General features: G+C 45.1%; 1 long non-coding RNA gene across 2 annotated transcripts in view; it reads left to right on the top strand.

Annotated features, from left to right (window-relative positions):
• Positions 1 to 4,676: 4,676 nt before the first annotated feature.
• LOC132664112 (uncharacterized) overlaps positions 4,677 to 27,520 on the top strand; it is a 72,851-nt gene continuing 50,007 nt past the window's right edge. The window contains exons 1-3 of one of the 2 annotated variants that reach the window (XR_013553527.1): positions 4,677 to 4,829; positions 8,620 to 8,731; positions 12,312 to 12,469. This is a non-coding gene — a long non-coding RNA (uncharacterized LOC132664112). Of the gene's footprint in view, positions 4,830 to 8,619; positions 8,732 to 12,311; positions 12,470 to 27,520 lie in introns of those variants that run through there. The other variant, XR_013553528.1, reaches the window with a different exon arrangement.

Below are 27,520 nucleotides of genomic sequence, written 5' to 3' on the forward strand. Positions count from 1 at the left end.
GGGCCGATTACGCTGGGAGGCCTGGGTTTCCACGGCAGGCGGGAGGCTTCACCGTGGCCCTGGTCAGCTCTTCTGTCCGTGCGCGAGCCTGGGGCGTATGGGACGGGGCCCACCAAGTCCCCAAGTCTTACACTGGGGCCAAGATGCGAGGGCCTGTTTTGCGGGGAGCGGAATCATTCTCTTGAATTTTTAGGGGTGATGCTAGCAGGCCGATGCCGGCAGCCCAAGCGACGCCTTTTTGGCCCACGCGTGGGCCCGGGACCCCCGGGTGTGACGTGGGCCTAAAGCACGCACCTTTCCTCACGCTCCTCACGCGTTGACGTGCATTAACACGTTAGTCCCCACAACACCCCCGCGTGGGGGGCGCTATTGCTGCCCCCCTTGCACAGATGGAGACAGGAGGCACAGAGAAGTCAGCCGGCTTGCTCAGCACCACGCTGCTGGTTAAGCACGGGCCCGACTCCGCACCCAGGGAGTGAGGTCCAGAATCAGTGCTCCTGACCGCGGTCTTCCCCGCGAAGATACAGCTTGCAAATCAATTCACGTATGTTTTCAGAGAAGACAGAAGAGGCAGTATGGTGGAAAGAACTGACTTCCTGCCCTGTCTCTGGCTTTTATAAGCTCTGAGATTTCCAGACGGCCTCTCGAAGCTTCTGCTGGGGGCAGTGGTTGAGCGCACCGATGCTGGACCCGGACCACTCTGGGCTCGCACACCGGGCTCGGCCACTTCCCAGCTGGGGCCCTGGGTGGCTCTTCCTCTGTAAATGAGGACAAAACCAGGGCTGTCCTCATGGGGTTGTGAGGGGTAAACAAGTTTATATAATTAACAGGCTTGGTCTGAAGTAAGCCCTCAATGAATCTTACCCGGTTTAGCTATCAGATGGTGACCCTTTCTATTTTATATGCTAACTGTAGGGATAAGAGATAATGACTGTGAAGGTGCTTTGTAAAATTTTCTGCGCTGTGCAAACGTTAGTGCTGTTGTTATTAACGCTGCATATAAGGTACGTGGAAGGGACGTAAATTAATAGCTTTAGCACGGATCAGCAAGACAAGGAGACTACCGGGGGTGGGGGTGCTAGAGAGAAGGGCCAGAGAGAGAGGAGGCGTAGACAAGTGCAGGCATACCCTGGAGGTACTGTGGGCTGGTTGCAGACTACGGCAGTAAAGTGAATATTGCAACAAAGTGAACATCACAACAGAGCAAGTTAAATGAATTGTTTGGTTTCCCAGTGCATGTAAAAGTTATGTTTACACTATACTGCAGCCTGTTAGGTGTGCAATAGCATTATGTCTAAAAAAACAGTGTCCATAACTGAAAAATATTGCTAAAAAATGCCAACCATCATTTGAGCTTTCAGTGAATTATAATCGCTGATCACAGATCAGCATAATATAATGGTAATGAAAAAGTTTGCAAGATTGCAAGAATTATCAAAATATGACACAGAGACATGAAGCGAACAAATGCTGTTGGAAAAATGGTGCCGATAGACTTGCTCGACCCAGGGTTGCCACAAACCTTCAGTTTGTGAAAAATGCAATATTCATGAAGCACAATAAATATTGCAAAATGCAATAGATCGAGGTATGCCTGGTAACTGTGATACAGAGTATAGGAAGTCACGCAAAAGAATCCAACACAACAAACTGGGGTCCAGTAGAAAAAGGGAGCAGAAAAGGCTTAATTAAAGGACTAAGTTTTGTAAAGGATATGAAAACCCATGCATTCGATGCATGTTGAGTCTCTACCCTTTGCCGGTCATTGTGGTAGATGCTGGGGGTACAGTGATGACTGAGACATATCATGGCAAACAGGACATGGTCTTTGGGATGAGATCTCAACTGGGATCCATTTGGAAGGGCATTTTCAGAGTAGAAAATAGGGTGAGCAAAGGCATAGAGATAAAAAAAAAAAAATAAGCAGGTTGTGTAAAGCTTCCAGGAGTCATCTGTGGCTGGTATGAAGTTTGTAGAGTAATAAAAGGTGAAAACAGAAAAGGTGTTTGGGGCCATATTTGGGCAGCTTTGAATGACAGTTTGTAATTAATTTGAAAGGCAATGGGGAGCCATTGAAGGGCAGTAATGTGATTGCGGCCACATAAAGGCCATTCTCAACTACAAATTCACATTAATGCAACTTATTTTAGCTATTTTAGAGATCATGTCCTAGATATAGATGATAGTCTATCCCAGAAAACACTCGAAACATTTTCAGGGCATGAACATGTATATTCAAGTCTTGGAGAGTAACATTAAGCCAACTGCAATAAACCAGCAATACCTTGCAATTTTTACAGATTTATTGCAGCACTTGCTCATGCACACGCGTGCGCGTGCACGTACACACACACACACACACACACACACACACTAGTAGACTATATTTTAAAGTAAGTCAGTTCTCCTTTTGGGGGTATTTACAAGTGTCATTTTCTCTTTCAGCTTCAAAATTTAGTGTGTCAATATATAAAATTCAAGAATAAATGTATATGGCAGGGTAATTGTTCAAGAATTAAAATATATGCCAACAGAACATTGGCAGGCTTTATTTCATGACATTTGGGGCTCCTTTCTTTGCACTGTTTCTTTGCAGTGAAAGAGGTAGATTGAAGATCATTGCAAATCAAAGTGATGCCTTCAACTTCTGAAATGAACGCCAGCTTGTCTTTTTCCACTTTTCATACATTTGCATAGATCTGTCAACCGAATTCTGAATTCTTCTAAGAGTAATCTTTAATACAAAGTTAGGAACACCCGCGTGCCACAAAATTGCTTTGCCCCTCTTTTCTGAACTTCCCACCCCCACTGCCCTTCGCTTCACCCTCTCCGGAGCACGTTTCTCTCGGAAGATTTCGCAGGAGCTTCCAGAGATGGAATCAAAGTCTTAAAAGCAAACCAATAGCTGCCAAACAGAACTTGCAAGTACACACTGACCCCTCCCTGTCACTGACCCCTCCATGTCAGTTTCTGTGTTTAATTGCCGTGCTGCTGACAGCTGGAGAAATGTGTTTTCAGATGTTTTCCAGTGAAATTCCTGGCGCATCTCCTGGTGGGATCTGAGTAGGCAGGTGTGTGTTCCTCTGGGGGTACAGGATCTGCTGTTGCCTTGGGTGGGGTTAAAGGCCCCTGAATAAGAGAGCCCTCAGCAGTGCGGGAGGATGGAAAGCCCTCTTCCCCCACCCCAAACCTGCCGCTTGCCCACCTCTTCCAATCTCATTGGGCAGTCACAGGGATCCAGTGGTTCCTTGGATTCTGATTGGCTGTCAGTGGTTCGTTGGATTCTGATTGGCTGTCAGCTGCCAGACACCCCTCAGGTTTGCCAGAACAGCTCTGCTTGTTATGGGTTACTAACCACAACTGTCAAGGGCTTGAAAGAAAACAAAACCCAGGGCAGGCAGGGTCTTGGTTTGGTGTATGTTCTCTTGTCTGTTATTTTTAATTCCAAATTAATAGCACAGATCAAGCCCACAGTTAAATAACACATCTGCCTGGGGTTTGGGTAGCGATTCACAATATGTTTTTATTCATTATTGCTTTAATTATGGCTCAGGATTCTTTTGAATCTCTCCCAAGTAACAGGTGGTTTTCTGACCATGATAAATGCTAAATGCTGTGGAGGATAAGGCAGTTAGGCATTGTTTTCCTAGCTGTGGTTACACCTAGGCCCCAGGCAGCTTCTGAATTAGCAGCCTGCAACAGATTGGAATTCCTGGGGGAATTCACTTAACCCTTAGTTCTCCCGAACCTGTTTTCAATGTGCTGTGGGTTGGGGGCTCCCCGTTACACCCCGAGGCACAGCAGATGTACTTTTTGTATCCTGGGAGGTAGCAGGAGGGTTCAGGGTAGGTCAAAAAGTTAATATGTCAATGTTCTGAAGGGTGACGGGAGTAAGAACTTAGTGTGATATTAAAGATGACTTGAATTTAGATTTTTTTTTTTTTTAGAATAAAAGCATTCTTTTATATATCTGCAATAGATGGTAACAATTAAATAAGTCACACATGAATCATAGAAATTAGAGTGAGGGCAAAGGCCTATTAGATCATCTAGCCAATTCCCCAGCTAACAGAATTATTCCCCACAGTATTTTCAGGAGAGTTTTGTACAGTCTCTTTTGTAAGATTTGAGCAACTGGGGCCTTCATTATTTCCTTAGGGACATACTTTCCCTTACTATAAAAGGCCACAGTGTTTTTCCTCCTTAGCCTGATATTCAAGTTTTGTTTTTTTTTTTTTAAAGTCTGCATGTTACATGCAAAATCATTTGCACAATGAGACTGATCAGTGGTAGTAATTATACCTACAGTTCGCCTGGGAAACCACGCGTGTATTCGGCCTTCTTCTGTGTACTCCCATTTCTGGTTTTTATGCTTGAATTTGCATACTCCTTGGAGGGGTAGTACTGAGACATCAAACAGAGGCCTCCCTGTTTCCAATATCGCCATCAAGAACTGGTCAGAGGTAACGCCGACCCCCTCAATTTGAAACGAGGGGGAAAGATGTTTTTGAATAAATTCTGTTCAGACTGTTCATGTTTCCAGGGTAAAGAACACGCAGTCATCCAGGAAATGGCAACTGCTTAGAATTCCTCTCTCTTTGGAACAAACTGGTATTGTCTTTCCAGGGTTGTTTGTATTGGAGAGGCTACTGATTGTGCACACACATGACCCGGGGCTCCAGGGCAGACACTCCCGCTCCAGATTCTCGGTAATCCGGGCAGAGAGCTGCTGATCAAGCAACAGCGGGCCCCCGCACACACAAAGCTTCCTGCTGAGTTGCCATGGTTTGTGTCCCCGTACCCTGAAGGGGCAGTTTTCAGTCTAAGAGGTAAGATTTTTGTGCTTGGAGAGTTAGAGACACTAACAGGGATAAAGCGCATGGATTTCCAGAACTCAGATTGCCGTGGTTTGAACACATTCCCCTTTCCCGTTCCCCTTACTGGTCGTTGGAGGCAGGTCAACGTGCCAGGCACTGAGTCCGGAGATGGGGGGGAACAAAGACTCAAGCTCCCTGCCCTGGAGGACCTTCTGGACAGGTGAGGCAGGCGGGAGTGGAGATAAGGGTGTGAAAGTGCCACAGGGGAGCTGCACTTGCAAATAAAGAGGGGGAAAGAAGCAGGGGCGCCTGGGAGTGACTCGGGGAGCCTGCAGGGATGGGCCCGCCTGCCAAGCCAGCTTCGAAGGTCTCCGAAAGGGGCTTGTTGGCCACATTTTGCAGATGAGGACGCCATGGTTCAGAGCCACGTGCCTTGTCCAAGGCCACAAGCAAGGATTGGACCCGCTGACCACGCTTGTCTCAGACGAGGCGGCTGGAGTACAAATTCAGGGTGGGCGTCTTTGTGGTCTCCTGGAGAGCGCAGGGGGCCGAGGAGCTGCAAGGCCCTGTGGAGCTCCAAAGGCAGTGAGAACGTTTTGGAATCCGCTTCGAAGGGACGGAGGCAGGGACCTCGGTGCCTCAGTTCACAGGAGAGAACCGGGCTCCTGCAGAGTTCCTCCGCTCTTAGGATTACTAAGAATGACTCATGTCCAGACAAAACCATGTGCCTTCTGCAGACTGATGATTCTGACCAGGGCTGAGACAGTGGCCGTGGTCAAAGCAAATGCTTAGTTTTGTGGTTATGGCCTTCTAACAGGCTTGTGATATATGGGAAAGCCATGGGGAGCGATCCCCACCTCAGAATTGAGGGCAGGGAAGAGAAAGACGAAGAGGAGGCAGCAGGAGGAGAGGCGGGCGTTGGCGTCTATGTATCATCAAATGTGGGCACTTGTGCTGGAATGATCTTCCCAGCCTCTTCCCTCAGGCCTTCCTCATCCTTACCTCAGCCTGGGTGTGGGAGGTTTTGATCTGATTGGTGAGACTGAGAGAAGCCAGCATGGCATCTTAGTGCTTTTCCACTCTTGAAGATTTTCTGGCATGTTCCACGCCCTCCCTGCTCTAGGGCTGAGAGGCCAGGCCTGCTGCTTGCTGTGTGCTTGTCATGCGGAGGGTACGAGGCCGTGGTTTGGGCTGTCTTCAGGTGTACACTTGGTCTTCCATTAGGAAGACCCATCGGGGACCATCACTAAACGGTGGTGTTCAGTTCTGACTCACCAGTAATAAAGATGCTGTTTGGAACACCTGTGTCTGCTTCGCATCAGTTCTGGACTCAGAAATGGAGGCGTTGTGATTATCACTGCTAATACATTGATGCTGTAGGATTTCACACCAGCCTCTGAGACAGAGGTCAGGTGAAGATGAGGGTTAGAGTTGGGGGAATTGCTTAAAGTAGACGCGTTAGATTATAAGCTCAAAAAACCAAGACAAACTCAGTATCTGACAGTGAGATTTTTGTTAACTAAATTTTGGCACATCAATACAATCAATACAATCAATACAATACAATCAATACAATACAAGATGACAACATTAAAAGTGATTATGTGTACCTCTAGATTGTCATAAAATAGTCACACTCTATTAGAGGCCAAAGCAGATTATAAGACAGTACAATTGCATTTTTGGTTAAAAGATGCATGCGTAAGAAAAAATCTGCAAACATATACCTAGAATATGAATAGATCATCTCTGCGAGAGGGGTTATGTGTATTTTTTTTCTTTTTCCTCATTTATTGTGTTGATTTTTTTCCTAACATAAATTTGGATTTCTTGAGTTGTTAAAGAAAATGAAAGATTGTAAACATTTTGTCATACGAAAGAGAAGATGTGGCAGAAGAAGGAACAGCATTGGATCTGGAGTCAGAAAGGTCGGGTCTTGAATCCCAGCTTTGCTCCTATTCTCGGGGTGGCCTTGGTGGTTGAGTCTTTTGTTTCTTAGTCCCCCTGTTGAGAGCTCACAGCAAAACACAAGGAGACGGGCTGTCTTCTGGCCAGTCCCTGGAGGTCCGCGGGTGCTGATGTGCGGACAGGCCCTGTGGCTCAGGGATTGACTTCCACTAACCAACTTCATAAATGACTCATTAGAAATGAAATTGCATGCATTTTACTTGATAGTGGGGTACAGTGAGCTGGCAAAAGGCGCAAGGACTTGAATTCTCTGTTTGATTCACTCTTCCCATGTAAGCAACTACATGGGAAGCCAAACTGTAATAAAAACCTTGGTGGGTGAGCCTGAGATTTTCACGTATTCGACAAAAGACGTCCGATCACCTAAGACGTGCTAGGCTTTGGGCTAGGTGCTGCAGATGTAAGGCTAACCAAATCGACATTTCCTTGTTGGGTATAACGGTAGAATATTAATGACTGTATAAGATAGTGGCTAGGAGCTTTGGAGGCAGGAGGTGCAAGACTTGGGCTTTTCCACTTACAGTGGAGACTTGGGAAAGTCACTTCACCTCTCTGAACCTATTTTTCACCTCTAAAATGGAGACAGCACCCACTCATTAATACTTTTGCTTTGTGTATTACATTAAATAATGTATGTAAAGCGCTTAAGTACAATGCCTGGCGTACAGAGTGCTCGATAAAAGGTGCTGTAACAACTACTGATATGCTATTTTAACCAGATGCATCCATTTCGCCACAGATCCTACCGGGACTTGCGAACCCCGGGCCTTCATCAAGCTAACGTAGTAAGTTAGTACTTGCAGGGGCACATCTGGCTTTAATTTCCTTTATTTTTTTTCTTGATTTTTAATTTTTTAAAATGTTTTATTTTTGAGAGACACAGAGACAGAATGCCAGTGGGTTAGGGGTAGAGAGAGAGGGAGACGCAGAATCCAAAGCAGGTTCCAGGCTCTGAGCTGTCAGCACAGAGTCCGACGCGGGACTTGAACTCACGAGCTGTGAGATCATGACCTGAGCCGAAGTCAGACGCTCAACTGACTGAGCCACCCAGGCGTCCCTTGATTTTTAATTTTTTTGATTTAGTTTTCTTGATTTTTAAAGCTTTCTCAGTTTTCTTGATTTCTTAAACATTCACTGACCTTTCTGATTATTTTTTTTCTCTAAATATGTTAATACTGTTAGTTAGGCTGAGGGTTGACAAACACTTTCTATGAAGAACCTGATAGCAGATATTTTGGACAGAAAGGAAAGGGAACAGAAGCAACAGGGGAAGGTGGGGGCTTGGGACACCTACATCACATACTGGGGGACCCTCGTTGCCATGTGGGCACTATTTCCTCTGAAATAACCCTCCCGTCCTCTTTCCTCGCTGCTTACTCGTTCCTTGCCTGCCGTCTCTGTGACAATGCGTCAACTCTGCCGTCACGGGACAAGAGCAGAGATCACTTGTAAATGAATGAGCATGACTGTGTTCCAGATAGGTAGCTGGGTTCGGCCTACAGACCGTAGTTTGTTGACTCCTGATTTAGGCAACAGTCTGGTTGCCACTATTTAGAAGCCTTCTTAGATCATTGATCTCATCCATTATGTATTGATTTTATAATGTAATTATTAGGTGCAAATTTATTTCCAAATCCATAGGGCCTAGCTCACTGTGGCTGCACCCTTCTCCACACCCCTGTGCCCTCACGTAATGGCCACCTGTGTCTTGTAGACCAGATACACTTTATATTTGAGGGCTACATGACAGAACATGGATTAAGAGTGGCACACAGTGCCCGGTCATGTGGGTACTCAGTAAATGTGACTTTTCTGATTTCCCTTTTCCCTTAAGGTCGTGCTTAGAACCCGTCATCAACACTGAGGACTGAGTGGGGTGAAAATGGGGGTGCTGCCCTAACTTTTAAGATAAGAAGGATGCTTCCTTTACTCCACACTCCCGCCTGGTAAGTAATCTCTTGTGCTCATGATGAGTGGTATGGAGAAAAGAGCCACGATAGTGCACTGTGGAAATCATACCATTAGATTCTTCCAGAAAATACTCAGGTTGAGGTCATCGGAGCTCGGACCACATCTAGAGTGCCCTCTCCCCTACCAACACTTCATGTATAAGTAACCCTGTTCCTGCCTTGCTCACAGGTTAAGCATATATCTGGCTCCTAATCCTATCTTGAGAGAGAAATTCAGTGCTACAAAATACTTAAGACAGAGGTGTATTGTAATGAAGATACGGTAGAGATTCAAAAGGAAGAATTCACAATATATTCCACACTGCAAAAACACAATAAAACATCCTATGAGACATTCATTTTGACTCCCACAAATCGTTTCTTGTTTTGGCCAGCTTTCTTGTTACCCTTTCTTCTCTGGTCTCAAAATCCTCTCTATCTTCCCAAGCAATTCAACTCAGCATTTCTTGTTCTATTCCAGAGCATTCTTTTAGGATCCTTTTGTTCTTCTAAAGTTTATTTATTTATTTTTGAGAGAGAGAGAGAGAGAGAGAGAGAGAGCAAGCATGGGCGAGGGGCAGTGAGAGTGGGAGAGAGGGAATCCCAGGTAGGCTCCATGCTCTCAGCACAGAGCCCAATGCAGGGCTTGAACTCATGAGCCATGACGTGAGATCATGACCTGAGCCGAAATCAAGAGTCAGACGCCTAACTTTCTGAGCCGCGCAGGCGCCTCTCATTTGGTCCCTTCAGATGCTCCCTTGATGAGTCTGTAAATTGTAAACTATATTAGTTTTTGTTTGGCCACCAGTTTTTTGTTTCCATGTCATTCTTGAAAGATACTATTTCCGAGAACACAGTTCTAGATTGACAGTTCTTTCTTTCCATCTTTTGAAAACATGGTTCCACTGTCTTTTGGCTTCATTGTTTCCGTTGTAAGTCCACTGTCAGACCACAGTCACTCTGCGGTAGGTAAGCTGTCCTTTCTGTCTTGTTGCTTTCAAGATTTTCTCTTCGGCTTTGGTGCTTTGCAGTTTCACACGGTCTGCCCGGTGTGTGTGATCGTTGAGCAAAAATTTACCCTGCTTCAGATGTATTATACTTCCTATCCCTGACGACTCATGGTTTTCATTAGATCTGGCATTTTCTTAGCTATTATCTCTTCAAACAAGGTTTCTCTCTTTCATTCCTTTTCTTCTTTCTTGTGTAACTCTGGAACTACGTTAGAAAGGCTTATTCTTTCCTCTCTTTCTTGTTCTGTTTTCTATTTTCTTATCTTTTTATGCTGCATTCTAAGTATTTATTTATTTATTTATTTATTTTGGCTCTGTCTTCAGTTTACTAATCCTATGTTCCCTCACGTCTATTTGCCTGGTTCACCTATCCATTAGTACACACACACACACACATTTTAATATATATAGCTTTAATTATATATATACATATATATATATTTTTACATTTATTTATTTTTGGGAGACAGAGAGAGACAGAGCACAAGTGGGGGAGGGGCAGAGAGAGAATGAGACACAGAATATGAAGCAGGCTCCAGGCTCTGAGCTGTCAGCACAGAGCCCGATGCAGGGCTTAACTCACGAACCGTGAGATCGCGACCTGAGCTAAAGTCGGACGCTTAACCGACTGAGCCACCCAGGTGCCCCTAATTGTATATTTTTTAAATTTCAATTTCTACAAGTTCTGTTTAGTTCTTTGTCAAATCTTTTTTTGGTCACTTTTGATAGCCCTCTTTTCCTTGTTCCTTTTCTATCATATATTTCTTTCAACATTTCATACATAGTTCTTTTATGTTCTATACCTGATAATTCCAGTATTGAAGTTTTGGCGGTTTAAATCATGCTTGTTGCTTTTGCTGACTCTCACTTATGGTGGTTGGTTACTTTGTGGTTTGGTAAATTTTTTTCTCTTTTTAAAAACATATTTAATGGGGGCACCTTGGTGGCTCAGTTGGTTAAATGTCCGACTTTGGCTCAGGTCATGATCTCATGGTTCGTGGGTTCAAGCCCCGCTCTGTCGGGCTCTGTGATGACACCTCGGAGCCTGGAGCCTGCTTTGGATTCTGTGTCTCCCCCTCTCTCTGCTCCTCCCTAATTCGTGCTTTGTCTGTCTGTCTCTCTTAAAAATATATAAACATTAAAAAAAATTTTTTTAACATATTTTATTGAACTTAAGCTATGAGGATCCTCACATGACTGGGTTAAGAAGGCTTTGTTCTGGCGTGGATTTGCATTTTCATCTGCCAGGCACACAGGTGTTACCAAATGGGGATTGCTTTAACTTGTTTTCTTTGTTTGGGATTTTCAAGATTAGGTGGGTAATGAAATATTGAACCTGAGATTCATGGGACAGGAGCACATAGTTACACATTCCCAGGGAAACCATTATTAGTCTTTTATTATTAATATTATTATTATTAGTATTACTATTATTGATAATATGATCCACCTGGACCTATGGTAGGAACAGATTTCCTTCTGACTTATTTTGCCAGGAGGCATGTTTTTCTAGTCCACCCTTTTCCTGGACCATAAGCTCCTTTGAAGGTTCAAGCTTATCTGAGACTCAAGTTCATCTCTATTTTGTGCAGGCCCAAAGACCCCATTTCCCTGCACAACCATTGGAGGTTTTCTTAAAGGATCAGTTAAGAAATATTTTAGGCTTACAAGCCATATGGTCTCCGTTGCAACTACTGAACTCTGCTGGATACATAAGTAAATAGGCGTGGCCATTTGTCAATAAAACTATTTACAAAAGGGGCTCCAGGGTGGCTCAGTCGGTTGAGTGTCTGACTCTTGATTTCGGCTCAGGTCATGATCTCATGGTTTGTGAGATCAAGCCCAGCATCGGGCTCTGTGCTGACAGTGCAGAGCCTGCTTGGGATTCTCTCTCCTTCTCCCTTTGCCCCTCCCTGCTTGTGCCCTCTCTCAAAATAAATGATAAAATAAACTTAAAAAAAAAAAACTATTTACAAAAGCAGGTGGTTCGCCTGCATACTGTAGTTTGCCAACCTCTGCTTTAGAGTCCCTGTGTTGGCATTTGTTTCCCCAGCAGCCCCAGCTTTTGAACCTCTTACTTGTTTGTTCATGGCTTATTTTGTTTTGTCTTATCTTACTTTATGTTAAATATGGGAATTTCCCTTATTATCTGGAGAGTTCATCAATTTGTTTACCATCACAGTTCATCCAACACATCAGGGTTTTGCAGTGGAAGGATTTTCACCGTATCTAGTCTTCTGTATTTCCGAGAGCAAACCCAACAACTTGTCTCTCCCCTTTAGCTTGCATATGCTCTCACCTGAAAAAAAGCCGGTGAGTTGGCTGTGACCACCATCCGTTTTTCTTGAAACATCTCCCCGAGTCCTCTAGCAGCTTGTTGCACTGATTTATAGCTCCGGTTCCATCTGAGAGCTTATAGCTTCAGTTAGCAAGATTTCAGAAGAGTTAAGAGTTGAGGTTCTGGCCTCTCTTCTACCATGTCAGATGACAGCGTAGAAGAAATTTGGGTGTTATATATGGATGTGGCCTTCCACAAGTTCTTTCAACCATGTCTGTTGCTGCTGTAGGGGCCAAGGTTTCCCAGCAGATGAGACAAAAGAAAATCCTGCTCTCTTGGACCTGGCATTTTAATGGAGAGGAACAGGTAATAAATAAGTGAATAAAACCAGAAAATATCAGGAAGTGAGAGTGCTATGTTGAAAATAAAAGAAGCCGTTTTAATGGAGTATGGCTGGCAGGTTGTTTTTATTTGTTTGTTTAGAGTGGGGGGCGGGGGGCGGGGCTCAGTGACGGGGTAACATTGAAACCTGAGACGGGTAACATTGAAACCTGAGACGGGTCATACAACGGAACAAGCTCTAGAAGGATCTCAGGCAGGGGATGAGGGAGGACCGTTCAACACAGGGCAAGAGCCGTGCAGAGGCCATAAAGTAGGAGCAGTTTGGGTATTTTCTGGGGGCAGAGAGGATGCTAATGTGGCCGAGATATAATGATAGCAAAATTGACACTAAAAAGTCTCAAAGGAAAAAAAAGTGGGAATCTGAGAAATGGTAGAATTAACCCAGGAATATAATGAAAAGTGGCCCTAGGGTGATGGTTGAGTGGCAGTCTTAGAAAGCAGTTGGTCCAAATGAGTCTAGGTAAGCATAGGGCCCAATAAAGAATGGCTTCCCTAAGAAAGGGCTTTCTATCACAGACACTGGATGATTAAGAACCTAGAAGATTTTCATGATAAGACAAGCACATACGTCTCCTGTTAATCACAAGACAAGAAAGGTAATAGAAATTGTGAGAAAAAATAAACATTTTATAAGAAATTTATAGTGTAAATATGGAGCAAGCTGAGACGCGGCACGATTCAGAGCAGCTGATGTCATTCAAGAGAAGAGAGCACGTTTGATCTTGACGTGTGGGACATCCTTCTTTGGGCAGCACAGAGTGAGTTAGTGGCCTTCGGTCCAGTTGCTACACTGGCTTTTTTTTTATGAGCGCAGTCACATTTCTCAGTGCTGCCGTGGGCGATATTTATGCAATAATAGTATTGTTTTTAAAGTCTATTTACTTATCTTGAGGTAGAGAGCCCAAGCAGGTGAGAGGGGTAGACAGAAGGAGAGACAGAATCCCAAGCAGGCTCTGAGCTGTCAGTGGCGAACTGGATGTGGGGCTCGAACCCAGGATCTGCGAGATCATGACCTGAGCCAAGATCGAGAGTCAGATGCTTAACCGACTGAGCCACGCAGGTGCCCGTGTGCAATAACGGTTTTATTATAGATGTTGTTTTCGGGTTTAAAAATTTAGACGCAACCTTTATTAACAAAGCAAGAAAAACTACGACTGAGTCAAGGACAGAAGATAAATGTTATAAACCGTGACGCTGCGGAAGTGTGCGCAATAGCTGAAGAAGGCAGGAAGGACCATGCTTGTTTCCTTATCTCACGTAATGTGTCTCGAGGGCACTGAGGGAAATTCAAATTTTAAAGCCTTTGGTACACCAAAAAACTAAAAAACTCCCTTCCTGTCTTATTTTTGTAACTTATTTTAGAAAGTTCTTTTATTGCACAATATTTATGGGATATTTACTGCCACTCACTGGAGAACAATTGCAGAACAAGGCAAGACGCGTCCCTGTCCTCATGCAGCTTCTATTCCAGTGGGCGAGAACGTGCCTTACTGTAAGTATCAAAAAGACTCCTGTTAAAGACATGGGGTATTAGTAACCTCTCAGTCATGCTGCAACTCCCACAGTCCAATTGCTTTGTATATATTGGTGACTCCTAAAACTTTATCTTCAGAGCAGATCTGGTTCCTGAGCCCGAGAGCTGCACATCTGAATGCCTAATGAACATATCTAAACCTGATCTTCCACATCCTGCCGCTCCGTCAGAAAACATCTTCCTCGCCTGCACCCACACGACACCCCACATCCAATCAGACACCAAGCTCTGCCGACCTTGCCTCCCGGGCAGAATGCAATTCCCGGGTGTACGCCCCCTGCTCCTCCTCGGTCCTGGCCGTCATTTCTCGACTTGGCTCCTTCCAACCCTTCACTGCCTTCCGATCCATTGCATGCTGCAGCCAGAGCAACATTTCAAACAAACAAATCTGATCATCTCATTAATCCGTCTAAAGTCCGTCAGTGGCTTCCCATGGCCTAGGAAAAAGTTCAAATTCTTTAGTGTGGTGTGGCTGGCAAAGTCCCTCTCTTTTTCTCTCTCTCTCACGGATGTGTGTGTGCCTGCTTGCGTGAGTGTGCACCCACCTGAGCCTACACATATGCTGCTTTCTCTTTCCAGAATGTTCCCCCCATCACCTTGCTCTCTTCTACTGGGGTCCTCCGGTTCCTCCTGTGAGTTCAGCTGCTTGTGTTGCCGGCAGGTTATGGGCCTCACGCTTGGCTGTGAGCATCTGCTTGTTTTGGTGTTCCCTCGGCTGTGCCTGACTCAGGGGAATTAGAGAATGCCGGCCGGGGGTCCCACCCCTTGGTTCAAATCCTGCTTCTGCCACTTCCTTGGGCTGTTACCTAACTTCTCTTAAGCTGTGTGGGCATCTGTAGAATGGGGATCATGGTGAACTTAACCTCCTAGATTGTTAGAAGACGTGTGACATGCCCAGAAGTGCATCTCTGTTCCTGCTGTGACTTGCATGGTGACTCTCACGCTTCTGGTCTTGGCTTAATGAGGCTCTCAGGTCGTCCTTGAGATGCCCTCTGTTTTCATGGCTCCCACAGGTGCCCTGCACACAGGCACCCCCTCTGTGGGAGTCATTCGTAGATTATTGCTAGTGTATAGTTACTGATTGCTGGTGTGTGAGTGCCTGGGGGTGGAGGGGAAGACCAATCTCTTGTTTCCTACGAATTCCTGGTGTTCGATACAGAACATGGGACCGTGTAGTTTGGTACACGTGGAGGTCAATAAAAAAGGAGAAGCTGTGGAATACATGGGACAGATGCAGGACTTGGCTAATGTGACTTGAGAGTCATAGGACCCTGTAACACCTGAGCAGGATACTCCACATCTGGAAACGCACTCTGTCATTCTGTAGCAGAGAAGAGCTTCCACAAATGTATTTCTATATTAGTTAAAAAAAAAAAAATCCTTGTTTTCCAGCCGTGTTTCTAACTTAGAGACTGTTAGAACATGTGACTGGATGTCCAAATGGCGGACCCACCTTTGCCAGCCGGGAGTAGAGGGCTTTAGAGCTGAACCAGAGGAACCCCACACGCTCCTCAGTCTGCAGTGTCTCTCCACTTTGGGAGGCTCCTCTTTTAAGGGGCAGTGTTATCTACTTATCGATGCCCCCCCCCCCCCCCAACCTGTCCTGGGACCAGCCAGTGCTCCTTCATGTCGCTGTGCCCTGAGGCCCACGTCCAAGTTGGGGGTGACCCCAGCTCACGCGGCGATTTGGCTCCTTTAAGAGCTGGGACAGGCTCCCAGAGCCCTGCAGCTCCTCCGCAGCCCAGCCGGGAGCAGAGACCAGCTGTCGGCACCCCCCTGCCCCCCCAACCTCTCTGTGTTTACATGCACGGTCACATGGTAACCTCTCCCAGCTCGTGGGCTGGCTGCACAGTTACCTCATCTGCAGTCCAATGACCTCATCCACGTAAAATGTGGCAAGTGCGAGACAGGAGCAGAAAGGGCCCAGCTTCTCAGAGCCCCCAGGAGAAGCTGTCCTCCGCACTGGCTCAGGAAATCAGCCAGAGAGCTGTCCACTCGGTAATTACTCCCGGCCAGGAGCTGATTCATAAGTCGAGTGGATGTGTCTTCCTGGGGTCGGGGGGGAGGTGGGGGCTGGGAGGGGCCTGTGCAGAAATGTGGGTGCCCACACCTGGGAGCTGCTTATCTCAGGGGCTCGGCATCCCCCCCTCCCTGCCAAAGGACCACTGACCGCAGGCTAGGCTGAGCCACTACTCCTCATCCTCCGGCAGCTCAGGCGCTTTGAAGATGTTGACACACAAACAGGATGAGAAATGCACCACAGAAGCAGAGAAAGGCACGTGTTCTCTTAACTTGGGGGTGGAAGTGTTGCCAGACATCATGGTTTTTTGGTTTTTGTTTTGTTTTGTTTTTTTTTTTTTTGCTGTTTATCACTTTCTTTGAATTATATTTGCTCTCCCCCTCCAAAAAATATTGCATGTGATGACTAGGAATATAAAATAAATTACCTTTGCCATAGGCTGCTGGGTTTATTAGCCCCTTTCTAGCTCTTCACAATGTAAAGGACAGGCTGACCTAGAGTGATCTCCTCCTTCCAGTGGGCTCTCTCTCCTCTCAGCAAAGGGAGCTCTGCTATTTGTGCATTTAACAGCTTAACCCTTTCAGTGACTCCAGACCTCCGTATTCTTTCAGGGATTTTTTTTTTTTTTTTTTTTGGAGGGAGAGTGTTCAGCTTTGGGGTGGCCTTTAAAATTTTAAGGCAGCTGATTTATATTGTCCATATCCTGTATATATTTTTAAAAAAATAAAGAGAGATGAAAACCAAGCCCAGGAAATAAACATGGAAGAAAAACACAAAAGTCCAATAGCTTCAGAGGTCGAGAATTTATTTGGATAAGGTCTGCACAGTGAGGGTCTTGCTGGAGGGGGCGGAAGTTACCCATTTTAAAGAGCAAATGTTAATAAACGTACAGAAGCCTATCCCTGACTATATGGAGATCAGTTAGTGAAATAGGACCCATTGCTCTTTTCCTTTAAATGCCTGACAAAACCAGTTATTAAAGGTGGGATCTAAGTCTTCTAAGGAGGGAAGCAAATGCTAGGTTCTAATGAGCAAAAGAGCAGAGGTCATTATTTCGCTGGGGTGTTTGCTATTTACTCCCAGTCATGCACTTGACATAGTCCTTCTTATTAGCAAGGCTGGGGCAGCGCTGGAGAGTGTTCAGATCATCTCCTCCCAAATCTGGACTCCTGGACAGTCCTCCCCCGCACGGATGAACGCCCCCATGAGTAACTCGCCTCCCCAGCCTGTCCGGAGTCACCTAGACTGCTGGCAAATGGTTCCTCGGAGCAAGGTACTCACTACGGAGAACCGGAGGCTGTATATTTAAACAATTATGGGCCTCCGTGTGTCTCTGCCTCCTGCTGCACAGTTCGGAGCAAGATGGTGTAATATGTGCATTTTACATATCAATGGTAGAAGAGGCTGTTTCCAGATGGCCGTACCTATTTCAAAGCCACCTTTTTATGCACGAGGAAGACTGGGTGACCTCCCTCCAAGTAAATGTGTTTTGTGAGCCCTGGGAATGAATGCTTAAAAAAAATGGTCCTGGGCTATATTTCATGTCCAGTCCATCGCGTTGTGTGTGCACAGCTGTTCGGGGCTGGCATGCGGTAGCATATTAAAAGGAAGATTACCATTTCCCGTTTTTTCCCCCTTCTGAAGGCTTGATCTGCATATATGAAACTTGTGGAAAAAATAGGCATAATGAGACAAGGAAGCTGGGTCTCAAGGCACTAGTCGGTGCACATCTGGAGTCTGTAGCATTCTAGAGATAGTTACTTATTCCCAGGAGTCCCCCGCCGGAATGGGAATGGTAGCCCGGTATCCATGGTGAGCTTCCCTATCGCACCGTGCCAGGTGTGCGTGTGTGTGTGTTATTTCTTGGAAAGGCCGTCCTCTGAGGGGTGGGAGGGGAGAGGACGAGAGGAGGGAAACAACAGAAGGGAGGTAATTAGGCGCCACCTCGCCCAGTGGAGCCAGCCCAGGCGTCTGAAATCAGGAGTGGGTATCGCAGGGGCGCTGGAGGAGTCAGATGGTGTGCATGGAGCCTTCTCGGCGCCTGCCAGCTCCACGCTTGTTTCTATGGGGACAGGACCGGGGAAGAGAAGCCCTGGGGTCAGAGGAGGCACACAGATAACAGTACCAAGCAGGAAGGGTCTGGGAAGGTCCTAGGCAGTGTGATTCTGTTCTTGAACTGACCATCTGAATTCATGCTGATTATTTCCCAGTTAAGAAATCGGAAGTGGTTCAGACCTCCTAGGCGGTAATTTAGAAAAAGACTTCATGGGATAGCCTTTTTGTTGGATAGCTGGCCGGCCGGTCTTTGTATTCCCATTTAATGGATGGAGAGGTGGGGGTCTGGGACTGTACGGACCTGCCTCACCTAAGGGGTAAGGCGGGAGGGAGTCTGGGAAGTTTTCCCAAGGAAGAGAGTTCATTAGGGTTTCACAGATTCATGGGATTCGTGGCCTTTTTTTTTTTTTTTTTTTTTCCTTTTGTGCTGCAAGATTGCGAGGTTCCAGATGCTCTGTGTAAAACAATGCCCCACAGGGGAAAGCCAGGGAGGGGAAGTGTGAGGTCCAGCTTGAGGCCACCCTAAAAAGGGCTATAAACAGCAGCTGCTTCTATTGTGTGTTGCACTTCTATTCCAAATGCTGCCTGTTAGTTTAGGCCTTCCAGCTCCTTGTTTCTTTCTCTGAAACCAGATGTGGCCAACAGGAGTCTGTCAAGTCAGGGGTGGACCCCAGATGGTGGGAGTCCGGGAAAGGAAGCCTAGGGGCACACGGAGGGGTTTGGGTGCCCAGCGGGAGAGAAGGTCGTCTCCCCTTTCTCGGGGACTCCCCCGTCTCCACATCTGATCTGCGGTCCTGCACCCAGCGCTCGAAGTTTGGCAGCTGAGGCAAAGTGGGAAACGGGGGCCTGACTCGTCTGATCTTCTGGCTCAAACGTGGACACCTGGAGGGCACGGGACACACTTGAGGAGGAGAGAGGACGGCAGAGGAGTCTCAGAGGAGCCACGGTTAGGTAGCCCCCCCATGCAGGGCAGGAAGACGATAAACAAAAGAGCTCACGCCCTGGGACCAGGCAGACCTGGGTGATGAAACAGGAGGACGTGGGCAGGAAAAGACAAGTATTACGCTCAGTCCCACCAGCAAGGGGCTCCTCAGTTCCCCTGTGGGTAGGGAATCGACGTCAACTTCAGAGCCATATCACTTCTAGTTAATTGTGTGTGTGTGTTTACCATTTCGGAATCTGTGCGTTCAGTGTTCTTAACTAACGCCTCCTTTCTCCTCCTTCTTTCTTTCTTTCCCGAGTTCGAGGACCTTTTGAAATATGAATCAAAAGAACTGTCTGAGATAAGTGGTACCCTAATAGCACAGCCAAGAATCAGAAGCGCAGAATGGGGAGATGATAAGAATCCTATCTGCCGAGGTCCTCAACAATGCTCCCAAAGCTATTTTTGTCATATTTTGTTTGACAGCTATTTCCGAATCACACAACTGAATTCTCATCTACAGCTGGTAGAAGTGAGATGGACGGAACCATTGTAGAGAGCAATTCAGAAATATTTAGCCATATTGTCTATTTTTATATTTGGAAACACGGCTATCCCGATATATGCCAGAGAAAGTCTTGCACAGGTCCAGACGAAAATAAATGTGCACGGATGTTCCTCACGGCCTTATTTTGGGTCCCAGGGAGTTGGAGGTGATGTAGGTATCTATCATTTGGGGAACGGGTAGATGAAATCTGATAGAAGCTGATGGTGGAAGATGATGCAGCAGTTGAAGCGATGGAAACCATTTTTTAAAACATTTTTAATGTTTTATTTTATGTCTGAGAGAGACAGAGAGAGAGAGAAAGAACATGAGTAGGGGAGGGGCAGAGAGAGAGAGGGAGACACAGGACTTGACACAGGACCCAGGCTCCACATTGTCAGCACAGAGCCCGGCATGGGGCTCGAACCCACTAACTGTGAGATCATGACCTGAGTCAAAGTCAGATGCTTAACTGATGGAGCCACCCAGGTGCCCCTCAATGGAAACCTTTTTTAAGAAAGAGTGCTAAATGAAAAAGTAAAAAATAGAACAGGATCTGTAGCATGATATTATTTTAATGAAGTTAAGAAAAGCGTACATAGACAAGCCCTTTACTTTTAAGATATGTGCATTTCCAAGGGTAAACTCCTAATACATTAGAGGGATGTAGAGAGGAAAAGAGACAGGTCATGGGGATCAAGAATAAAGGGGAGAACAACCCAAATAAAGTTAAAGACGGGGGAGGTTTTTTACTGACCAATTACAATGTTGTATCATGAACTGAAGGGAAAATGAACTCAGTTCTGTGCCTGAGTTCCTATGTATAGAAAATTCTCTCTCTCAGCGATCTACATACCTATAAAATATCATAGTTTCTGAAATAAGAGGTACGATAGAAGTTCATAAACACATTTCAGTATCATCACCTAGCAATCTATCATCAAATACTCTTTAAATCTATACGATGGGTTGAATCGTGTTCAGTATGATGGGACAGGCGGTATTGTCTTTGTTCTTATCATGAAGCTTGGAAACCATACATGAAATATTTGCAATTCTACAGTTTATAATTAGGGTTGAGACGGTGTGAGGCATACCACAGGAGTTAAAAAAAAATTTCATTGGAGAGGACAGGAGTAGTCAGGGGAAATGTAACAGAGGGAGAGCCTCTGTACCGGGCCGTGAAGGATGGGGCGGCCTTGGCTTAGATGGGACAGTCAGCAGAGTGGCCAGACCCAGAAAGGGGCAGGTGTGAGGTGTGGAGAAGAGGGGATGCAATGCCTACTTCCCCTGTCACGTGTGTGACATTCATCTCCTGAGAGATTCCCTTCCCCGGCTCCTCTGCCCCCTTGGGATCCTCAGGAGGCCATTTTGTGTTACTTCCTCAAAGCCTCTCTTGCGCCTGGTCAGGGCGAGGGCCGTGGAGAGTGGGATTTGGGATGTGGCCCGGGGGAGGCACGTGCTGTGTTCTCTGTCAGCTTTCTTGTCCATCTGACATTTGGGGCTACCTCCCAGCTTTGACAGGACGACAGGAAGGGGTCACGTTTTAAAGTGACAATCCTGCATTGGTAATATTACACAGAAAATCCTTAACCCACACACTTGCGGACAGACTGTCCACCGATCATTTGTCAAGATCTTTTCAAAAATCAAAATCCCGGGCGGCTGTGTGGCTCGGTTGCTTAAGCACCAGACTCTTGATTTTGCCTCAGGTCATGATCTCACGGTTCATGGGACTGAGCCCCATGTGGAGCCTCACGTTGGGATTCCCTCCCTCTCTCTCTCTGCCCTTCCCTGCATGTGCTCTCTCTCTCTCTCTCAAAATAAAATAAACTTAAAAAAAAGAATCAAAATCATATAGGCATGAGTTTGAAGAGTCAGCGAATACCGTGATGTCTCAGAGAAGCAGGAGTCCCAAGCCCGTTTTCCCTCCATTTTCTCCTCACCCAGAGGCATTCAGTTGGAGCAGTGTTGATAAATTCCTTTTGTTTTCACTTGTTTCTATTTAATAGGATTATACTGCTACTTTTAATTTTCCAGTTTCAGATGTTTAGGATTTAGCTTTCTTCTTCTTCCCTTGACACAACGAATGTTTCCCCTCCCACACCTTCCCAGTGGAGTTCATATTATAATTTTGATTAAATGAATACTAAGGCTATGTTACTTGGAGCTGAGCTATAGAGTGACAGGGATTACGTTTCCTTTCCCAAATAACTTTTGGAGCTCTCTGGATGCCAGCTGTCCAATACAGTAGCAAACAGGGACATGTGACTATTGAGTTCTTGAAATGACTTAGTGTAACTAAGAAATTTATTTTAATTTTAATTAGTATTATTTTTTAATGTTCACTTATTTATTTGGAGAGAGAGAGAGAGAGAGAGAGAGAGAGAGAGAGAACTTGAGCGGGGGAGGGGCAGAGAGAGAGGGAGAGGGAATCCCAAGCAGGCTCCGTGCTGTCAGCACAGAGCCCGACACGGGGCTCAATCTCACGAATTGTGAGATCATGACCTGAGCCGAAATCGAGTCAGACACTTCACCAAAAGAGCTGCCCAGGCACCCCGGGAATTAATTTATAGTATTATTTAATTTTAATTCTTTTACATCTGAATTTAAAAACTGATGGCATTTGGAAAGATTTTAAGTATGTTTGGAACACCTTTGGTATGTGAACAACTTCTTCAAAAGCTGCAAACTTAATGAAAATGAAATTCAGATAAAATCAAGTATTTCTGAGAAATTTTAGTGTGCAAATTGAGGTGGGCTGTAAGTGCAAAATATACACGGGATCTCAAAGACTTAGTATGAAAAAAGAATATAAAATATCTCATTAATAATGCTGTATTGATTTTACCGTGAAATAATACGTTAAATATGTTGGGTTAAGTATGGTGTATTATTAATATTAATGAATTTCAGCTTTATTTATTTATTTATTGTTCTATTTATTTTTTATTAAAATTTTTTAAAAAGTATTTATGTATTTTTGAGAGAGACAGAGGATGAGCGGGGGAGGGGCAGACACACACACACACACACACACACACACACACACACAGAATTCGAAGCAGGCTCCAGGCTCCAAGCTGTCAGCACAGAGCCCGACACGGGGCTCGAACTCAGAAACTGTGAGATTATGGCCTGAGCTGAAGTCAGATGCTTAACCAACGGAGCCATCTGGGTGCCCCTATCTATTTTTTTTTTTTTTGTTTCAGTAAACTCTGTACCCAATGTGGGGCTCAAACTCACAACCCCAACACCAAGAGCCACATGCTTCAGCACCAGAGCCAGCCAGGTGACCCTCAGTTCTTTCTTCTTAAAATGTGATTACTAATAAATGTAAAATTACATATGGGGTTCACACTTTCTTTCTACTGGAAAGCGCTGCTCTGGATTATAGTGGTGTTGTTTCTTTATTTGATTTTCACTACACTTATCAACCTCTGATACTGTACCAGTGTTCTAGATCTCCTCTTGAGCTGTGTACTCACTTCAGACATTCTGTCTCTTCATCTTCTGGGCAAGTCTTTCCTGGAGTCCTCTGATGAGCTCTTGTCTGAACTGGCTGCTGTCATTCTGAGATCCCTCTTCACTAACGTTCTGGAAATTCCCTTTATTGTTCTATTGTGTTGAAACCCGTTTCCTGGATTTCATATTTTCTTCCTTCTTGGTTCATTCCTTTGTTTTATGAAGCACACTCTCCCACAGTTTCCTTAAAAAAGTGTGTGGGAGATTCATTTCTCGTATGTCTGCAAACGTCTTCATTCTGCACATGTTCATAGTTTGTCTGGGTAAGTTCAGTGTGGGGATAATTTTTCAGAATTTGGAAGGCGCTGCACCATTTTGCTCCCTGTGTTGCTACTGAGTAGTCGTTCCATCATTTATCATTTGTATGTGACTTTTCTCTCTCTCAATCTCTGTCCCTCTTTCTCCTCCCTCCCTCTCCTTGCAGACTTTTCTTTTTCTAAGTAATGTTAGGAGGTTTCGTGATGATGTGACTTGGTTATGTCATACCCATCAATTCTGGGAAGTTCCCTTGAGTTACTTTATTGGTGATTTCCTCCACTCCATTTTCTCTGTTCCTTCTCTTTGGAGCTCTTATTATTCGGATGAAATAGATACTTGCTGGGCTGTACTGGTCCTCTAATTTTCCTATCTGATTCTTTTATTTTTCATCTCTGACTTTTGCTCTCCTTTCCAAAAAGTTTCCTCAGCTTATTCCCTCACCCTTCTGTGGAGTTATCCACTTATACGGTCATAAATGTAATTTCTGAAAGCTCTTTTTTGTTCTTGGACTACTTTCTCTTTTTAATAACATTCTGTTCTTGTTTTATGGATGCAATGTCTTCTGCCGTATCTCCTTCTTTATGGACAATAATGATCATTTTGCTTTTTAGCTTTCTCCTCCCCTCATAATCTATTTCCTCTAAATCTCCTTTCTTCTGGGTGCTTCTCATGAAAGATGTTCTCATAGGTCTGGTGATTGTGGCTTGTTTGCACATGGTTAGGGTAGGGGACCGAGAGGTGATTGGAGGCTGTCTGTAGGTGGTGTCCTACAGAAAAGAAGCTTCTCTGTAAGGTGGCTGTGGGGAGCTCTCAAGTGAGTCACTTTAGGTGTTTTCTCTAGAGCTGGTCAGAATTCCCAGAGGAGAATCTGCCTGTGTTTTTTTTTTTAGGGTAACATCGTGGCTGCGAGAATTCTGGGAGCTGAGCTGGAGAAGATGGCTTGGGATTTCAACACCCATCACGTATACATTCACCAAACCCTCTTGTCTCTGTGAGACACCCCAGGCTGCTGTTGGCTGCCTTTTCTGTTTAATAAACTACCCTGAAACTTTGTGGTTTGGAGCCACCATTTTATTTTGCTTCTAATATGGAGGGTCAGGAATTTGGCAGCTTAGCTGGGTGGTGTATCTCTGATCACATGGCCTTGGCTGGTGCAGCTGGGATGGATGGTCTACTTCCATGCTGGCTTCTCACTCCCAAGGCATGGCCTCTCTCAGTTTCTTTTTCTCTCTCTCCATGGTGTCTCGCTCTCTGGGATCTCTGCATGGCTTGGGCTTCTCACAGCTTGGTGTTCTCAGGGTGGTCATGCCTTTTAAATGGATGCTGACTTCCAATAGGCAGGAAGCAAAACCTGTCAGGCCAGTATAACCAGAGCTGTCACAGTGTCACTTCTAGCATATTCTATTGGTCAGAAAAGTCACATTGTTCCTCCGGCCCCCTGCCTAGATTTAAAGATGTGGAGAAATAGACTCTTCTCCTTGATAAAAGAGGAAGGTCACTTTGTATATGAGCAATTGTGTTTTGGGAGATTTGCCATCTTTGGAAATTTTAATCTGCCACACTGTTCAGATTAAAGTTAATTAAAAAAAAATTCTAATGTGGGGCACCTGGGTGGCTCAGTCGGTTAAGTGTCCAACTTGGGCTCAGGTCACGATCTCTTGGTATGTGAGTTCGAGCCCCGCATCGCGCTCTGACAGCTGCGGGCCTGGAGCCTGCTTCGGATTCTGTGTCTCCCTCTCTCTCTGCCCCTCCCCTGCTTATGCTGTTTGTCTCTCTCTCTCAAAAATAAATAAATGTTAAAAAAATTTTTAAATTCTAATGAAAAAAATTTTAAAAATTCTAGCGAGCATGATTTTCACCAATAGAAATATTTATCAATTGTTTCTTCTTCATAGCTATTCTCCATAATGACCTTTCAACATGTCGAAAATCCGAATTAAAAATCCCTGCTTTTTGGAATAAATTCATAAGTTCATGGATTAAACATTTGCTCTGATTCTTCAAAATGTGTTCTTTTTTGTGTACTAAATCTTTTCATATATTTTGGGGGTTTTGTTTTGTTTCAATTTGCTTTTTCCTTTGAAAGGAGATCTATATTTATCTGGCTTGGAAATTTGAGACCGCCTTTTCCGTGATTGTGTTGGTTCCTGTTCTCTGCATCCCAGGGGGAAAATTTTAAGTTTTTATTTCTTTGGTAACTGATGAGGGCCTTCCCCAAATCCCTCCAGGAGGCCCGCAGCTCTGTGTACGAGGCACTGGGTGTCGTTGCCAAAGTGCCCCACGTTCCACCCACCAACCATCTCACAATCCCATCTTTTAGTAGTTCACGTGTGAGTTTCCCAGGGCTTTGGGGAAATTTTACCCTCTTAGTTCCCACATGGCCTTTCTCTGTCAGCGCTGCCTCATTCTTGTTAATACTTTGCCCCCTCTGTTTTCACCTCCACCAAATCATGCCCGCCTCCTCAAAGTTTCTAGCACATCAATATTTTCCATGAAAGTTGAAGACTTTTCTCCCTATGATTCTTTCCGTGGGATCTGAGAAGGGAAGGGCATCCAATGTGCCATCTATAAGTCTCATTGGTCGCTTTGTCATTGGTTTTCGTCAACCAGGCTTACTAAGACCTGCTCCAAAGATTTACTTATGCCTGACACAATGAATATTTTCCATTCTGTGGCTAATAAGAGGTGCAACCGTTATCTGTAGAAGTGGTTCTCAATCCTGGCTGTGCGTTACAGTCACCTGGGGGGCTTTGACAAAAGGCTGAAGTCCAAGCTGCACCACCAGGTGTCATGATTTGATTGACCTGGGACGGGGCCAGTCATCAGGATTCATAAAAGCTCCCCAGGTAGTTTTGGTACTCAGAGTGCTCTTAGAATCATGGGTGCATGTGCGATGCCTCTGAGTGCCTTCGGAATGGGGAAAAGGAGAAAAAGGAAAGAGTGGGAGTAGAAAGGGAGTCATCACAGGGCTGTAGTGCCTGCGTCCTATTTTTGCTCCAGAACCAAATGTCTGCATAACCTTATATTATTACCTCTTTGAGGCCCCATTTCACTCTCTATAAAGTATCAATAATGATATCAACCTCATGACCTGGATGCAAGATAAAAATGCATGTCTGTGAAAGCAAATGTTTGTTATTTTTAGATTTTCATTTTAGAGAGAGAGAACATGAGTAGGAGGGATGGGAAGAAGAAGAAGAAGAAGAAGAAGAAGAAGAAGAAGAAGGGGAAGAAAGAGAGAGAGAGAGAATCCCAAGCAGGCTCCACACTCGGCATGGACTTCAACGTGGGGCTCTATCCCATGACTCTGGGATCGTGACCTGAGCCTAAATCAAGTGTCAGGTGCTCAACAGACCGAGCCACCCACACACCCCATGTTATTATTTAAAAAAAAAGAAAGAGAGAGAGAAAGAGAGAAAATGTAGTGCTAGAAAAGGAAGAGAAATGACATGAAAGAAAAGGAAAATTCATAAGATTGGGAACAATGAATGGTGTCCCTTCCATTGGCTGTTGGACTTTGGCATGAATATAAGTCACTTGTCTTTTTTTTTTTTTTTAATTTTTTTAATGTTTATTTATTTTTGAGAGAGAAAGCACAAGCAGGGTAGGGGCAGAGAGAGAGGGAGACACAGAATCCAAAGCAGGCTCCAGGCTCTGAGCTGTCAGCACAGAGCCCGACACGGGGCTCGAACCCACAGACTGCGAGATCATGACCTGAGCCGAAGTCGGATGCCCAACCGACTGAGCCACCCAGGCGCCCTATAAGTCACTTGTCTTTTAATGGTGAGAAACTACAGGGAACATTCCAGGAAAGGAGTCAAAGGTGCCTAAATTTGGGCTCCAAATCTTTGAATGCTTCCTTAGTTCTACCAGCAGGAGCTCAGAGATTCCACCCTCAGTAAATGTTACCGGTATTTCCTGCCTATCTTCCTAAAAGACCACTTGCGATGTAAACTCAGGATTGATGGGCAGGTGACATAAATACTGAGGAAGTCTTGTAATCTTTTATATAAAGTTTGTGCAAAGACTTCATGTCTAACTAGGGGCAAGAGAAGTCTCTATCGTGAAGCACCATTAACTTCTCTGCCCTCATAAGTCGATTGCGTTCGTAACACATACACACGTTTATTTAATATGTACTCAGTATTATAGATTTTGGGAGAATACTAGGATCTTGCTTCTTTCCATTCTCCTCAATAAGGAGTTGAATTATGTATTCCCCCAAAACATACATCCAA

This window comes from Panthera onca, chromosome F2, assembly GCF_046562875.1.
Source record: "Panthera onca isolate mPanOnc1 chromosome F2, mPanOnc1 haplotype 2, whole genome shotgun sequence".
Taxonomy (NCBI): domain Eukaryota; kingdom Metazoa; phylum Chordata; class Mammalia; order Carnivora; family Felidae; genus Panthera; species Panthera onca.